At 33.2% G+C, this 18,828-nt stretch overlaps 1 long non-coding RNA gene across 1 annotated transcript; it reads right to left on the bottom strand.

The window, feature by feature from the left end:
- Nucleotides 1-8,193: 8,193 nt before the first annotated feature.
- Nucleotides 8,194-9,081, bottom strand: LOC107944110 (uncharacterized). The gene is made up of 2 exons (XR_001696152.2): nt 8,912-9,081; nt 8,194-8,592 (listed from the first exon to the last, which is right to left on the bottom strand). It is a non-coding gene; the product is annotated as an uncharacterized lncRNA (long non-coding RNA).
- Nucleotides 9,082-18,828: the final 9,747 nt, after the last annotated feature.

Raw genomic sequence — 18,828 nt, forward strand, 5'->3', positions numbered from 1 at the left:
AAAAACTAAAACCACCACAACTTTTAGATAAGACAAAGTGGATTATTATTTATTTACAAGCTTTCACTCAATGATACCCAATGGGTCTAATCCTCCATGGAAACCATTAAGAAAGTGGTTGAAAATGAGATTAGAAAGAAAAACCAAAGAAAACTATAGATGTAATAAGTTTAACCTTTTATTTGATAAAGAAATTAGGTTCTTTTTATTTCAATGTAGTAGAAAAATAATTAAGCATTGAAATAGGTATCCTTAAAATTTATTTCCCATTAATATTTTTTGTGTTCATACCTCAACATTCATGGGTGTTGATTTTCATTAATTGTATTACATCATTAAACTATTCGAACACATTAAAAACAGGGTAATGATTATAGAATGGTTACTAAAATCTCGACGTCAATGGGTGCCAAGCTTTGTGTATAGTATTTAAATTTTAAATTGTAATTGTTCATTTCATAGTGATTCATGGTTGTCGAGTTTATGGTTTGAGAGCTCCATAAAGATGAGACTCGACACTTCCTCATCCATCATTAATATTCATATCCAAACTCAAAACTCTAACTCATTTCCTTCATCCTTAAACCCTAAATTTAAGCTCAATTAGTATCTAAGGTTTAAGGTTTAGGATTTAAATTTATTCACTAAATATAGAAAAATACCAAAATAAAAAATCGTACTCCATTTCCCCACTTGTTATCGTTTCATAGTTTCGAGAGATGTGTTGAAATTTTATAAGGTGGAAATGAGTTATTCTCATACGTTATAATTTTTATACGGTGTTACCAATTTGACATTTGATAGATTCCTTCACTTGATAATGTCAAATTAATAACAAAATTAGCTTAAAGTCACCGATGTTACTGTAGGAGCTTAGAAAACAGATTAAGAAATCACAGCTGATTTCTTAAGCTTAAAGCCACAATGACTTGCTGAACAAACAAAAAAATTGAGCTAAAGCTAACAAGAACAGAATGCTTGATTAAGAACCAAAAATAAGAAGAGAATTATGCTGAATGATTCATCATCTCATTGCTGAAAACATTTCATTACATATAACAAGTAATCAACTTGTCAAAAAAGAAAATGTTACTTAAACACACCTAACTCAACTAACATAGTCTTGAAATTTATAAAACTTTGCTTACAAACTTGGTTAAGCTGATTTATCAAATCCATGAGCACCAAATTACATCAAATACCTTATATACTTAGTTCTAGTGTAACTAAGTAGCAAACATCAATTAAAAAGTAACAAAACAGCAGCATGTTCTTCAGCTACAACTTGCATGGCTCGAACTGATATGGTCTGCATGAAAGCCATCTTTTAACAGTTACCAACACTAAGAGAACATTTTGTAATACATGGTATGTACAGTGTGCACCATCTATTCTGATTCAACTTGGAGTCTATCAAAGTTTTGGTAAATTCAAAGTTAAACGATATAAACTAAATTGAAGCTTCATCAGGATGGAGGGATACCTGGGCATCATGTGGACCTCCAATTTTTACATAAAACCAATGGCCTAAGTACCTTTATCATTAAAGTGAATGGGCTAGCTACATCTACAAGTTGGAGGAAAGGTACATCTCTGAAAAAACAAATTAAGGTTTAGGGAAATGGGTCTAGAGTTACAGGTCCAATTTGTATCAAGTATTACTAACTTGACATCAAACCATGTTATAAATTTACTGTTGCTGTGTGATTCAAAATTAGAAATGAACTGAATGGTTGAACATCCTTGAGACTTAGAGAAGGCTGTTGACTAGATGGTACACACGATGCACACCTTCTATATTGAAAGATACCTCATTTAACACTGAGGGAACTTGTAGCGAAGGATGATGCAAACTATAAGATTTGTGATGTTCTGAGTTTTTATCATATATAAAATATGATGATGTAAGAAACATAAATGTGATGTTAAGAAAACTATGGGATTTCTTATGTTTTCGTAGATAAAATATAGCTTTGCAATTAACTATTGAAAGCCATAAGTCAATAGTTTGGTAACTGAAATAGTAAACGTAAATGCAAATATAAGAAAAATTAATATCATTAAATCAATGGTTTCAAAATAACACTAAAATTTTCAAAATTACTTACAATCAAATCCTAATCATAAGCGATGCCTAAGCGGTGAATGAGTTCCACATCTTGGTGGCTAGTGGTTCCATGTCGAATTCCACCACAGTAAACCCTAGACTAAAACGTTCTCGTCGCCACCATCATTCGTTCCCTGCCTCAGTGGGAAGAAATTGAATTATACGCCCAGGTGGCCTATTGGAGAATAATGATGCAATAGATGGAGGGGCTAAGGTGTGCCTGGGCTCATTGAACTAAAGAGAAACATAAATTTCCAATTTGTCAATGTTATTTCCATCATCGACGTGAGAAACGGTGAAAAAGGAGTGTTGGATTGTAATACCCCACACCCGTTTCAATCGTTGGATCCAGACTGCAAGGTGTTACATTTCATAATCAAAATTTAATTAACACATTTATAATGCATATTCCGCCATTCTAACTTAATGCAATTGTTTAATTGACCACACAACACATGACTATTCCAATTACTTAACCATAGTCTAAGAAACATATTATTTCACAAAGTAGTTTAAATATATTGAATATTTTCTTAGTTTAGAAATGATATTGTTATCAAAACTAATTACAAATAAGACTCAGACTCTAAGACTCAGCCTCTAGGTCGCTCCGCTATATACATATTAGTTGATCTTATCAAGTAAATCATGCGAACTTTCATAACTTTTATATGTCATGGCTATGGACTTGCTTACACATATGAGGCTTAAAGCCTTAGACTCCACAGAGTCTCATACATACGTAGAACCCACATTGGATTATCATAATCATTTGTGCATATATCTTCAAATAATCCAACTGAAGCTCCGCAAAACTAAAAACCATGCATATACAGTCTCCATACTATCTGCTTGAACCTCTGCAAAGCCAGATAACACGTGGCACATAGTGAACAACGTGACATTTCTTCATCTTTTATTAGCCAAAACAACCCTCCATGACTCCACATAATTCAAACACATGCATTTCATACATAGACATTCTACTAATATTACTGTTCAAGTACGACACATATTACATCAAACATTTCATGCATTTTCACATCAACGTAACAAACCTCACGATACATCAATATTCAATTATGGAGGAACTCATCATTTACACAACATCCAACCATAGGATGACACATCATTTGCTCAACACTCAACCAACATAACCAACAAACATCACGCCAAACATCTCATTTATACCTCATAGATAAACCTACAAACAGCCATATACTTTCGTATCTACAGACAACATGCATCTTGATATATTATCATTCAGCCATAGAATCCATCATCTTAGGACGGAAGTTACAGGCCCATCAACAATACCAAAATGTAAACATCCATTTAAGGTTTGAGTTTTGGAACTCACCTGGACGTGGACGTCAAATCCTTCTACTTATAATTCCTACAAAATAACTCTAAATAGTAGTAAAGAGTGGTAGTAAGGTCGAGCCCACATGGATTGGTATTATAATCAACTTTCGCGTTTAACTTGTGATCAATGTTTTGTTGGAAAGATGGAGACTCGAAGACGCACTACCCCTGTAGCAACTTGCCTATCAACCGATAGACTGAGTTGTAATGTCACATCCTCGAATGTAATCGTACACTCACCACACAAAAAATGGAATATGTGTGTCTCGGATCTCTATCTTTCCAACGCGGGCTCCAATTTAGTCCCGCCAAGCATATGGGACACAGGCAAGAATCCCACCGCTTCCAAGTGTTGTTTAATAACACACGGTGCTCTCGCACTTAAATTGTGAATATATGTTTCAATAATTCAATCTTGGTCCTGTTTATATAAATATAAAAAATAAAAAAAATAATATTAACAACCTAAAAATTATATTAATTAAAATAAAAAATATAATAATATTTTCTTACCATTTGTAATTGGACATCGAAAATATGTTAGTAATCCAAACAAATTAAAGATATTGACATTTTTTAAAATTTTAAAATAATGAAAATCGAATAAAATCTAAGAACTTAAAAATGGTTAGGATAGAAAATTGAAAGAAGAAGAATATGAGAGATTAGGATAGAAAATTAAGAATAAAAGAGTTGAGAGAATAGATAAATAATATTGAATGAAGAAAATTGAAAGTGTAGAAGTTATATATGTAGGAAAAAAAAGGACCATTAGGGTTGGGATTTAGCCGGGGGTGTTAATTTTTTTTTAAATAGCCATTGGACTATAATTATTCCAAGGATATTTTAGTATGATTAGAACTCTAATATAAGCCTATTTAAAAGGGTCATTGTATTCCTGCTTTGATATGTCAATCAGTAAGTATTTTTCTTTGAGGGTGACAAGATGTAGTCGCATATGATTTTTGGTGAGAGTTTCGTGGTAACTATGGAGAGAATTTTGTTCTCCAGTTAAGACTTTGTTTTCATGGTTTGGGATTGTACGTTTAGTAATTTTAGGTTTATTTTATCCATATTGTACTCTCGTTTGTTTACTTATTTATTAAAAAATTGATACCTCCTTTACCTGTAGTTTTTTATCCTCTTCAGAGGAGTTTTTCACGTAAAATATTTTTGTCTGTTCTTCTTCGCTTTTACGAGCTTGTTGTTTATAAAGGTTGATCCCCCAACAAATTGGTATTAGAGCCAGGTTCAAATTTTGCAAGATAGACTCGTTCGGTGGTACAACAACAAATTTGGACATCTAGAAGTTCGACGAGATCACAAATTTAATTTTTGGTAGTTTCAGATAATTACGGAGGTAGCTGATGTGGCAAAGGATAAGGGTGATGATTTGTTGTTCTCCACATATAATCTAGTTGAAGGTGAATTCGTGTCTGATATAGAGCATGTGCGTGATTTAGAGAAGAATCTCATCTCCTTTTGGTCTCGAATGGTTCACAGAATGTTTAAGGCAAGGTTGGTCGCAAAGGGTTATAGTCAGGTAAAGAGAGTTGATCTTTCTCTCCTGTTCAGGTATTACTAGCTGTTGTTGCATTATACAACTTTGATTTGAAGACTAGGAGTCTTTCAGTTTTCAAGTTTGAGCACGGTTTAGACTTGGTTGATATTTTGCAAAATTCGAGTTAGTCCCATGCGGGGCATGAAAAAGGAAGCGTGACAAACACGAGTCAAGGTGGAGATTTGTGGGGTATGTCTCGCATTTATCAGACATTTTGCAGGCACTTAGAAAGATGTTTTGACGAGCAACCGAAGAAAGCCCAAAATAAGCCTGACGTCATGACGTGAAGCATCAAGACGTCAGGGCAACGCGGCAACGTTGAAACGACAAAGTAGAGACGACGTCGCGACGAGGCTGTATGCCACATCACGACATAGTCTCCCATTTGGCAGCCAATTAGCAAGAGTTTTTCTTTGAGGAATATTTTAGTATGATTAGAACTCTAATCTAAGTCTATTTAAAAGGGTCATTGTATCCCTGTTTTGATATGCCAATTAGTAAGGTTTTTTCCTTTAGGATAACAAGATGTAGTCACATATGAGTTTTGGTGAGAGTTTTGTGGTAGATATGGAAAGAATTTTGTTTTTGAGTTAAGACTTTGTTTTCAGGGTTTGAGATTATACATTTAGTAATTTTAGGTTTATTTTCTCCATATTGTACTCTCGTTTGTTTACTCATTTAGTGAAAAGTTGATACCTCCATTGCCCGTATTTTTTTTGCTCTTCGGAAGAGTTTTTCACGTAAAATATTTATTTTCGTTCTTCTTCACTTTTACTAACTCGTCGTTTATATAGGTCGATCCCTAACAGACAAAAACACTCACATAATCATATAACTTACTTAACAAATAAAACGACTTTTTGATAATTCCATGAGTTGGGACACAGTTGATGAGTGACACCAACTCTATAAAATACTTAATAAATAGTATATATTAGATTAAAAATGTATATTATATATGTATAATAGTGAGAATGATTCACACATACCAATATAAAATTATTAAAAAATATATTAGTTAATATAAATAATAGTTTTCTAATTATTTTTAAGTAAATTAAAATTGTTTAATTATATATTCAATTCAAGAAATTAAACAGATAATATTGAAAAATAATAATGTATTCTCTATCTATATAATACAAATGTTGAATTTTCTTTTACAAAAAAGGTTGAATCTATTTAAAACTTTATAGAAATAATTATTCTATTAATAAATACAACCATTAATTTATTAAAATATAAATCATATTTATATATAAGTTTAAAATAACCTTTGTTATCTGAACTTAACATTATTTTTTCTAATTTGATATTTAAGATTTATTTTTTTTTAGTTTGATACTTAAACTTGACAATTTTTCCTAATTTGGTACCTAAATTTTTTTGTCCGAGTTGATACCTAAACTAGCTAAATATTATACAAATTACTTCAAAACACTAACGGTGTAATTTTTTATAAGAGGATAGAAATATCTAAGGTATGGGCAATATGTGATAGATGACACGGAATTTAATAGTAGGAATGATTACATTTATTTGAAGCTTCCTTATTTCGATGAACAATATGCTCAAATTTTGCTTAATGAAGGGATATTGAAGAAGAAAACAAGAGTTTTAAAAATTCAAATTAAATAACTTCATTATGTTAATTTTAAAAAATAAAATAAAATAAACTAAAAGTAATGAAACATTTAAAATAAAAAAAAGAACATGTTCGTCATATATTGGAGTAATTTGTATATATTTGTCAAGTTTGGGTATCAAATTGGAAAAAAAATGCTTAAATATCAAATTAGGAAAAAGTGTCAAGTTCAAGTACCAAATTGAACCCAAAAAACTTAGATATCAAATTAGGAAAAATTCTCAAATTTGAGCACCAAAATAGAAAAAAAAAAGTCTAAGTTCTTAAGCCTTATATATATTCCTCTAAAAAGATTACTAGAATTCGTACCACCATTCTGTGGCTGATAAATAATTTTTTTAATAAAAAGATTCATCGATAATAATTATGTTTTAAATAAAAAATGAATTAAAATTAAAATAATAATTAATAATAAGCCAATGATAAAATTTTAATGGTAGTTATTTATATTTAAAAAAAATTTATACTATTTTTTAAGGGCATAATGATAAATTTAGTTTTAAACGTTTATATTTTTTGTCAATTTGGTCATTATATTTTTCTTAAACTAAATTTGGCCCTCATACTTTTAAAGAGTCGAATTGCTATTTTTTTTATGAAAATATTGACTAAAATATTAAAATTTTAAACATGATAACCCACATGGCAATCTTTGTGCACTTCATGATAATTTTTTGATTTTTGAGTTATTTTATTAATTTTAAATATTTTTGTAATTATTAAATTATTTGTCAAAATGGCATACAAGACAAATAGCGTCATGTTAGCATGAAGCACACATGGACTGCCCCGTAGGTTGTCACGCCAACATCATTAAAAGATTAATGTTTTAAACAACATTCTTGTTAAAAGAAAAGCAATTTAACTACTTTTTGAAATGTTAATAACTAAATTGAGCTCCAAATAAGAATAAAGACCAATTTGACAAAATATCTAAATTTATCATTTTGTCATTATTTAAGTGCGTAATTGAGTTGGTATCACGAATCAACTTAGTACCAACCCAATCAAGGAAATTAATAAAATAACATTACATATTTTAAATAATTTATATTACTATGAGGTAGTTCTGTCTTTTCCTTATTTAAAAAAATTGATAAAAAAAGTTACAAATGTTAATATTTGAATGCATGCCACCAAAATCTATAATATTTTTCTTTACCACTTCAACTAAAACTTTATTTGCATCGATAATGTTGATTGAGTTGGTGTTATTAGTCAACTCGATACCAAATCAAGAAGAGCGACAATACCATAATAAGTATTTGGAGTGTATTTAATATTCTTAATTTGATGACTTTACATATTTATATTTTCTTTTACTTACAATTCAAATTAATTTTTTATTTTACTATTGTACATATTGCAAGTTCTATTATTATTAGTTTCAAATTTTAAGTTTTAATTATTTATTATATGTTATTTTTAAGCACACACTTGTATTCTAAATGTAATAGCCTAAATTTGCCGGCCCATAAATAAATAAATAAATAAGTAAAAAAAAACAAAAAAAACTTATTAAATAATAAAGTCCATTTACAATCCATTTACAAAATCCAGTTACATTTATAGCCCAAGACCCGATTAGCCTTATACTCGGTTGCACCCAAAGGCCTAAAACCCTTAGCCCAGATACCTAAAACTACCCAGTGCCCAATTACACCCAAGCTCGTATTATAGACCAAATGCTGCCCAAAATACACAGGGCCCAAGTGGCCCAATCTGTTAACGAGAGACAAAAGGCTTAGGGTTTCAGAAACCCTAGGCGCCGCAAGCACTCCAACCGTCACTTTCCAATCGACGCCTCCATCAGTGCCGTGATTCTAGGCCCCGTATCACGCCGTGATTGGCGCGCGAATCAACGCCAGTGTGCCATTATCAGTGCCCGATCATCGCTAGTCTCCTCGTCGTCACCTGCAAAAAGATAAAGAAGAACACAACAAACAAGGCAAGAAATCGAATAGGGAATAAACCAAACTTGTAAATAGAGGCTATAAAAGCCGAATCATTTCACTGTAACAAGGACTGATTTTTACAGATACAAAAAATATACACACATATATACACAGAAGAAAGAAATAAGAAGCAGTTGTTTACTTAAAAAATGTGATTTTGTTATTTTTTTTCTTCTTAAAAAAGGTGATTTTGTTAATTTTTTTGTCTTCTCTGTTCAACGCGTATAAATCATTTAAGAAAAAAAAAAGGGTTAAGTTTAAAAGGGAGAAGGGATTACCTGCGAGTCGCCGAGAGGAACGAAGGCTTTTAGCCTTCCAACCGACATGTACAGCGTCGCGTACAACACGTGGGCGCTTGCAGTCCATTGGCCGGAGGCCGGAGGGCTCCCCTTTTCTCCTCTTTCAGAGGATTTCAAAGTTTTTTTTTTAAAAAAAACTGATTACAAAATGAATTTTGGGTTAAGTTTTGACATATATAGCATTACAAAAACGGTGTCGTTTTGGCTTAGTTCAATAAGCACTAAAACGACACCGTTTCAACAGAGGATCCGCGCGTTGACCCGATGACCTGGGGAGGATTCGCGTGTTTTTGATAAATGGGCAAATTGCCCAATCGATCCTTCCGTTTTTTAAATTTTATGATTTCATTTTATTTTTATTTTAAATTGGCCCTAACCTTTTATATTTAATTCAATTTAGTCCCGATGGCCATTAAAATCTATTCTGGAGAATGACGTCGTTTTTAGGGATTAGAGCTAATTGCCCAGTGAGTCCCTCAGATTTTAATGTGTATTTCAATTAGGCCCAAATTTTTTTATTTATTTGTAATTAGCCCTAATTTTTAATAAAATTCGATTTTAGTTTTTTTTTATATATTTAATTTATTTTAAAATACTATATGTATTATTTATTTTTATAAACATTAGTTATATATAAAAACAATGTATATTGTTTTTATTTCTATGTTATATTATTATATACGTTTCTTATAAATTTTTATTATATATACATTTTACTTTATATATTATTTATTTTACTATATTTATATATGTAAATTATTATATATTATTATATTATTTTTATTATTAACTATTTATTATGTATAATTAACATTTTTTAAATTATTATTGAAAATTACATTTTTATATATCATTATCTAAAGTTTAGTATGTAATATTCTAAAATTTTAACATGAAATTTTGTTCCTATTTAAAATATTAATATTTTATAAATATATATTAAGTATTTAAGTTATTAAATTTATATATTGACTATTGTTTCTTAATTTTTATTATTATTTATATATCGTCAAATATTTTTACTTCGTTTATTCTTTTTTGAATTGAATTTAGATTTTATCCTTCAATATATAATTTGTTTGTTTATTTTAGTATCCTTTATGTATTTATCATTTTAATATAATAATCTTATCTCATAAATTATTTGTTATTATTTATTGTTTTTACACATTTGCATGAAAATTGATTATTTATGGCATTATTCCAAGTTGTGTTTGCATGAAATGTTATTGCACATATATTATATAACTGGTATTGTTCTATTCATTATTCGCTACGTTGTATTTTGCATGGAATGATAATGCATGAATGTGTATGTTATTTACAATTACATATGCGTTAAATGATAATGTATACTGTGTGATTTACGACATTATTTATTTTTTCTTTATACTACATTTGCGTGAAATGTTGAAGTGTATATCATATAGCTTAGTTTATTTAATATTAATCTTTTGTAATATGTTAAATATATCATTGCTTTAAAAATTATTTCATTCGATCCAAAGGAATTAAAAGATAAGGCAATGTTTTTGGTACTAGGGAATTCGGGAAATAGTGCCCTAACATGCTGGGTTGCGATTTCCCGTTTGTCTAAATGCCTAAAGTATCCTTCTAAATAAGTTTTGAAAATCTCAAGATGATTTCAGTTACAAAAGTTTAAGAGTATCGTGTCCAAACATGCTGGATGTGATGTTTATATTCTTTGAAGTGAAAGGATCTTGATTTTTAAACTCAAATTATTACGGTTTTAAAAGAGATCATATTTCTAAATCCTTTCAAACTTTTGACATTAAGGCAAAACTATTCAATTTGGTACCAATTTTGGGCGTTGTGAGGGTGCTAACCCTTCCTCGTACGTAACTGACTCCCGAGCCTATTTTCTCATAATTTCGTAGACCAAAATGTTTTATAAGGTGATCTAATTACACTTTAAAAGGTTGGTGGCGACTCCCGTTTTCAAAATACCCTTTGCCTTTTAAAAAGAGGTTTCGACAGCTTGGTGACTTCACTAGGGACAAAACATTGATCTGTTTACTTGTGTTTGCTGCATATGTTTGTTATTTGCACACATTACATTTTGCATGACCGCTGTGGTCACACCCTTAAGTGGGAGTGAGAAGCTACGCTTTCGTGAGGTTTTCACCTTCGTATGGGCTAATGGATTGCTTCCGGGATACATCCGTACCTATGTCTTCATGAGATTTTCATCTCCGTATGGCCATAGGGAAATGTGTCCTCTTGAACTGAACTTGGTCCATATGAGCTTAAAATGGGTGAGGACCGAGGAATCTACTGGTTGAGGTACCCTTGCTTTAGAACCGAAACGCATATAGTGAGCTTTAAGTGCTTACCCAAGGTACCCTTATAAGTACTTGTTTGTTATACTTTTATACGATACTAACTAATTTTATTTTGCTATCATTGCATGTCATTCAACATTTAAAGGTATCGATTCACGATTTGATTTCTGGGTTAGAAACTTTTGTAATGAGGAATGAATATCTTAATAAAGTGGAGGACAACACCTCTGTCTATACCTGGTCAGAGAAAACCCAATTAGAGAAAGGAGATAGTATTATCGAGGGGTATACATCAGAGTTATCGGACTTCACTCGCATTAATTCGACACAAAATGAGTTTCAAGAGTTGAGAGACATTTGGGCCCAATGGGATGATGAGGCTAAGCAGCTTTTCTATTAGAATTATAGAGATCTTCCCTATTTGCTAGACATCAAGGTAGATAAGCATCTGTTCCGAGCTATGGTATAGTTTTGGAACCCTGCTTATAGTTGTTTTACATTTGGAGAGGTAGACTTAATACCAACTTTGGAGGAGTATACGACCTTGCTTCACTGCCCAAAAATTCAAGGAAACAAAGCTTATGTTAGGGCTGCTAATCCCCTAACTTTCGTGAAGAAATTAATAATGATTACAAGGGTGAGTGAAGAGTGGGCTGCAGCTCGAATCCAACAAAAGGGTGATAGCAAATGCATTCCGTGGGCAGGTTTGAGGGATTTGATATTGGCACACCCAGATGTGAAGAAGAGGGTTGATGTCTTGGCCTTAAGTATGTATGGATTGGTGATTTTCCCAAAAGCTATGGGGCACATAGATGAGGCAGTTCCAGATTTATTCGATCGAGTTAGTAAGCAGAACACACCTGTGCCTACAATCCTAGCCGAGACATTTAGATTTTTGAGTGCGTGTCGGAGAGCTGGGAAGGTAGATTCATTGGATGTGCACAGTTGTTGTTAGTTTGGTTCCACAGTCATTTTTAGAAGGTAGATAAAGTTTCTTGCCTAGTGTTCTTCAAAGACTATTCTCCGCTAAAGGAAGCAGCAGCTACACCAAGGAGGGATGACATTACAGAGGAGAGGTGGATAGAAATACTTCAGAACCTCTGAGAAGAAGATGTTATGTGGAAAGCCCCTTGGATGACCCCTAGCGAAATTCTTTATCGGTGCGAAAGCTTGGATTGGGTACCTCTTCCTGGAATTCGGGGAGTTGTTGGTTATACAACATTACTTTTCCTAAGGCAATATAAGGCGGTGCAGTTTATATCGACAACACAAAGGCTAGCTCAGAATGACTTCTCATATAAAGGGGATCACTATAAGAAGAACATGCGAGAAATTTTCGAGGCTTGGAAGAAAGTTTGCTGCGTGAAGATTCTGACTAAAGGTCCGACGTCAACTCTTGAATACAAAGGGTGGTTTGGTAAGAGGGTCAATGATAACATCCTTAGACCGAGTTTGGAGGCTGCTCGATCAATAGAGGAGAATTTATGAGTGATTCCATCAGAGTTAGAGGTCATAAAGCAAGAGTTGGAAAGGAAGAGTTTAGAGCTTGGAAGAAAGATAGAGAAGCTCGAGGAGGAAAAGATGTACCTAAGCTTAGACGTTAACGTTTAGAAAATCGAGGTCGAAAAAGTAAGGAAAGAAAAGAGGAAGATTGGGGAAGACCGAGATGATTTGAAGACACAGCTATCATTGAAGAGAGCTGGATTGGGAAATCTTCAAAGCAGTGGCAACAAGAGGTTCAAGAAGAAAGAGCCAAAGCCAAGTATTGGGAGAAGAATTTCCAAGAGATGCAGTCGCGTAATCAGGCTATAGAGAAGGAGAATCAAGGATTAAAAACTAAGGTAATTGAGCTGGGACGATCCCTTCATCATCACTGAAGTCAAAACTCTACGGTCGAGTTAAAAGTAAGCCTGGATAAGATCGAGGAAATGAAGCACAATATTAGAGGTTTGGAAGCAGCACTACAGGACTGTGAGCTACGGATTGAGTAGCTTGAGGCAAGAGAAGAACATTGGAAGGGAGAGCTTCAGTATTTTCAGGATCAAGTCAGAGATAGGGACTACCTCATGGGAGAAGCTATAGCACAGATTTGAGAGGTTGCTGATCATTTGCAAGACCTGGCGGCGCAAGCTAATGTGTTAAGTACAAAGTATGAGTTAGTGTCAGATAAAGGTCTAGAGTTTGCTTTGTTATTGAATAGGGTTAAAACTTTGGGCCTGAGGGCAAAGGCGTACTTGTAATTCGTTTTGTATAAATATTTTTGTTTCTTAAATAACGTTTTCTAAAAGAAATTGAATCAAAATCGATGTCTTTTTACATTCATGCATTTGCATCTCATCGCATCATATGCATCCAAATTTATAGAAAGACCCTAATTAGCTAAAATTAATAGGGAGAATGAGAGTAAGAGAAAGAAAATCTGGAAGCAACACATCCTTACGATACACACGCTAATTCAAAGAATATGGATCAAAGACTTGAGCAGATTCAGAAAGAAATACAGGAGCAATTGCAGGAGCAATTAGCAAAAATCCAACAGGAGATAAGGATCAAATGTTGAAAGCTCAAAAGAATATGATGGCTGAGATGGCTTAGCTATTGAGGGGGACAACAGATAAAGGAAAGGCCCCTATGACTACCACTGAGGAGGATAATGAGGGTCATCCTCCTGGTTTTACTCCGCCTCATGTGTAGACTTAACCTGAGGCATATCCCCAAGGGTCGTCCGTCACAATAAAGCCTCAATAGGGACAAGTTGATGCTGGAATACCCATGAACTTTCAAACTGGTTCGGGATTCAACCTTGGAGACAACCCTGCCAATCCAGTTATACCTGATCTAGATGTAGCTGAGAGGGAAGAGATGAGACTCGAATCATCAAGGTAATTAGAGGAACGTTGCAGATGGTTAGAGGAGAAATTTAAGGCACTAGAAAATGCTGATAATCGTCAGGGAATTGATGCTAAGGACTTAAGTCTGGTCCCAGATTTGGTGCTTCCCCATAAGTTCAAAATTTCAGAATTCGATAAGTACAATGGGACTACTTGTCCAGAAGCCCATATCACTATGTTCTGCAGACGAATGACTGGTTATGTAAACAATGATCAATTATTGATCCATTATTTTTAGGATAGTTTGGTTGGGGCAGCGACTAGGTGGTATAATCAATTGAGTCGTGCAAGGATCGGTTCTTGGAGAGACTTAGCGCAAGCCTTTATGCGGCAATATAATCATGTGACTGACATGACTCCTGATAGAATCACTTTGCAAAATATGGAAAAGAAGCCTAATGAGAGCTTTAGGCAGTATGCACAGAGGTGGAGGGAGGTTGCCATACAAGTTCAACCACCGCTCTTGGAGAAAGAAACTACCATGCTGTTCATCAACACTTTAAAGGCCCCATTCATTACCCACATGATTGGAAGTACCACAAAGAGTTTTGTCGATATAATTATGGCGGGAGAAATGATTGAGAACGCCATAAGAGGTGGCAAGATAGAGGGGAAAGCTACTAAAAGATCAGCCTCAAGAAGGAAGGATAATGAGGTGAATAATACGAGTAGCTATAATTCAAAAGCGGTTACGGTTAGTCAGCCCAGAATAACTACGGTTAGGCAACAAGATTCTCAAAAGCAGGGATCTGGTTCTAGACAAAATTCTGAAAAGGTCTCATTTATGCCTATTGTAATAGCCCGATTTTAGGCTTAGTCGGAACAGTGGTTTCGGGACCACAAATCCGACGAAAAAAAAATGTAATGGCTTGAATTTTCAGAGGTGTCGGAACGGTGATTCGAGATCACTAAATTCGACAAATGGGTAGAAAATATTATTAGTTTAGCAAGTATAAGTTAAATATGAAGTTAGGAAAATTTTTGAAATAGTGAATAGTGCACTAGAAATAAATATTAAAATAATTAGAATCGAAATGAGGTATCAAGACCTCAGGGATTTTAAACTGAGCCATAAATATTTTTATAAATATTTATGGAGTGTTAAAAAGTTAGTATTAAAGTTTCGTTAAGAAATTTTAAAGTTCCGATAATTAATTGAACAAAAAGGACTAAATTGTAACAAATGCAAAATTTTGGGAAATGATTAAATAGCTTAAATGATAAAAGGAAGAGGGCTTAAAAGAAAATAGACCCAAGGTCTATTTGGGCTGGACGGCAGAGGCATGAAATCAGCAAGAAAGTAAGGAGAATTAAGGGCAAAATTGGAAAATTGCAAAATTTGCTTAATAAAGTTAGGACCCAAGTGGAATTATCTAGATTTCTCTTCATTTTTCTGAATTCTCATCAGCTAAAACACCATGGAAGGGCTTCTTCAAGCTGGTTCTTCATATTTTTATTACAAGTAAGTTCAATTCTTGACTATTTCTTGAAATTTTTGTATTTTTATGACTTTTACAACTAGGCCCACTTGTTAAATTCATTAGTTTTTGATTTTATGAAAGAAGTTGAAAGTTGATATGAATATGTGCTGGAAGTATATGATGATTTAGCATGAAATTAGAGCTTTAAATTGTTCATATGCTGATTTTATTGAAAGAATTGAATAGAAAGTGAATGTTTGGGACCTAATAGTAAAAGAGTTTGAAGATAGAGTTATATGTGGCAATTCTGAATTTCAATAGTTGTGTAACAACTTATAATGTCTAGTAAAGTACTAATTGAGAAAATTAGATTAATTGAGGGGTTAATTGAGAAAGGACCGAATTGTATAAACTGTGAAATTTGGGGCAAAATGGAAATCAACATTTTGCACTAAAGCAGTTTTGGACAGCAGCAGTAGTGTAACTTTGAAAAATCACCAAAAATTGTAGAGATTGAATTAGAGGATGAATAAAATATGAAATTAAAGCTTATTGAGTCTAGTTTCTTATAAAAGAAATGATGTGAGCAATGGAATTGTAAATCATGAGATATAATAGATTTTGTGAGACAAGGTCAGAATGAATTCGGGTTCCCCTGTTCTGACTTTGGAAAATCATTAAAAATTGTACAGAAATGATTATGAGTTATAGTTTATATGGTTAGAATCCTTAATGAGTCTATTTTTAGAAGAAATAAGCTAAAACATCATCCGAATTCTGTAAAATGAGATAATTAATTTTTAGTGAAGAGTGGTCGGAACTGTCAGACAGCGAAACAGGGGAAACTTTAAAGAATAAACTGTACTATTTGGCTGAACCAAAAATTATGAAAATTTTATGGTATGAAGATATGTGAGTCTAGTTTCAGGGAAAATTAACGGATCTTAATTTGGAGCTCTGTAGCTCCGGATAAAAATAATTTAGTGACTCTGACTCGGATAAATAGCTTTGAATATACATGTTAGTGAATATTGAAATTATGGTTAATGTTGTTTAAGTGTGTTATACACATTAAGGATGTGGAATGGAGAGGAGGAGGAGGAAAATTGGGAAATATATGAATGATTCGTGTATAAATGGTCATATGTTTGATTATAACTCATAAACGATGAAATATGAATGATGCTTATTTTTGTGCATTATTGGTCATGGTTTAAGCTCATGTGTGAAAATAAAGTTTCATAGTATGTGTGTATGGTATATTCAGTATATGATTTGGCATGAAATAATACCATGAATGGTTTATGAATTAACACATGTTGGTAAGCCTGATATATGAATAAATGATCAAATTGAGCGGAACGCCGGATTTGAGTACTTCTGATCAAGTGATAAAGTGATAAGTGGTAGCTTTAGCTACACTTATCTGATCAAGTGACAAGTGGAAAGTGATAAGTAATAGCTTCGGCTATACTTATCTGATCAAGTGATAAAGTGATAAGTGATAGCTTCGGCTACACTTATCTGATCAAGTGACAAGTGAAAAGTGATAAGTGATAGCTTCGGCTATACTTATCTGATCAAGAGACAAAGTGATAAGTGATAGCTTTAGCTACACTTATCTGATCAAGAGACAAAGTGATAAGTGGCTACACTTATCTGATCAAGAAACAAAGTGATAAGTGGCTACACTTATCTGATCAAGGGACAAGTGATAAGTGATCATACGTAAGACCATAGTTATACTATGGCAAAGTGAAAGTGAAGTACTCAATTTTCCGTGACCGTTCCCTAATTTGATTAAGGATGGTAAGTGACAAATGGGCCCAAAAGAATTAAAGTAAATGGATAAGTGGTAGTGTATTTATATCAGGACGATGTTGTTATTCAAACTAAAGTGATATTTTCATTGCTAAATTGAGAATTTCATAAATGTGTTATTGAATGGTATAATCAATAAACATTGAGTTAAATGGTAAATACGTATTAGTTTTGAATTTGATGTCATTGAATTGTACGTGAATTAAATGGAAATTTCTAGTGATATGATTTAAATTATGAGCATGAGAAATTGTGAATTGAATGAAATGGAAATGAAGCATTAAATTGCATGAGTATGTATCGGGTCTCGCAGGCCCTAATTATTATGATTATAATATTTTGAGGATATATTGTGAAAAGTTATAGAAACATGTTAATTATTTTTGAAAGTTTTAATTTTGATGAAATTTTATAACTCGGTTAAATACGTTTACAAGTGTATGTGTTTTGGTAATGCCTCGTACCCTATTCCGGTGTTGGATACGGGTAAGGGGTGTTACACCTATCCCAGTGACGTATCAGGAGCTTTACCAAAGTTTATTCAATGCGCATGCAATAGCCCCTTTTTATTTGAAACCGTTACAACCCCTATATCCTAAATGGGATGATGCAAACGCCAAATGTGAGTACCATGCGGGGATATCGGGGTATTCAATTGAAAATTTCACTGGTTTTAAGAAGGCAGTGGAAAGACTAATCAAGATGGGGGTTGTAAAATTTGACGGCACCCCTAGTACAGAGAACCCGTTGCCAAATCATGGTGATCAAGGGGTAAATGCAGTTGGGGATAAGAGTATGAGAAGGATTAAAGAGGGCGTGTCCGAGGTGAGAACGTCGATGAAAATGATTTGGGAAGAAATGGTGAAAAGAGAGATGATAATCTCTAAAGAGAGGAATAAAGAAGTAATGGACTACTGTGAGTTCCATGCTGAAGAGGGGCACGAGATCCAGGAATGCGACGAGTTTAAGGCCTTGGTAAAAACCCTTATAGACAATAAAGAGCTAGAATTTTATGAAGTTGGCTCAAATGAGGGACATATATGCACATTAAAAGGTGCACCGAAGAATCAAAACCGGCCGAGGATTATTATTTCTTTACTAGGAAGTAATGAAGTTGAAACACCAACGGTACCGAAAGTCATCATGCATAAACCTGTTTATTTTCCTTATAAGGATAACAAGAGGGTACCTTGGAATTATAACTGCCATGTGTCAATGCCGAAGAAGGAGGATATAGCTAGTACTTCTAAGGAAGCTCAAGGTGAGGGTTCTTACACACGTAGTGGGAAGCGCTACGAGGCAAAAGGCTTCAAAGTTGAGCCTGCAAAAGCAAAAGCTTTAGACAAAGGAAAAGGGACCGAGATACTGGTTAATGAGCCAGTGAAGGAAGAAGAAGCCAAATAATTTTTAAAATTCTTAAAACACAGTGAGTACAGTGTGGTTGAACAATTGTGCAAACA

Source organism: Gossypium hirsutum, chromosome A06, assembly GCF_007990345.1.
Source record: "Gossypium hirsutum isolate 1008001.06 chromosome A06, Gossypium_hirsutum_v2.1, whole genome shotgun sequence".
NCBI lineage: Eukaryota > Viridiplantae > Streptophyta > Magnoliopsida > Malvales > Malvaceae > Gossypium > Gossypium hirsutum.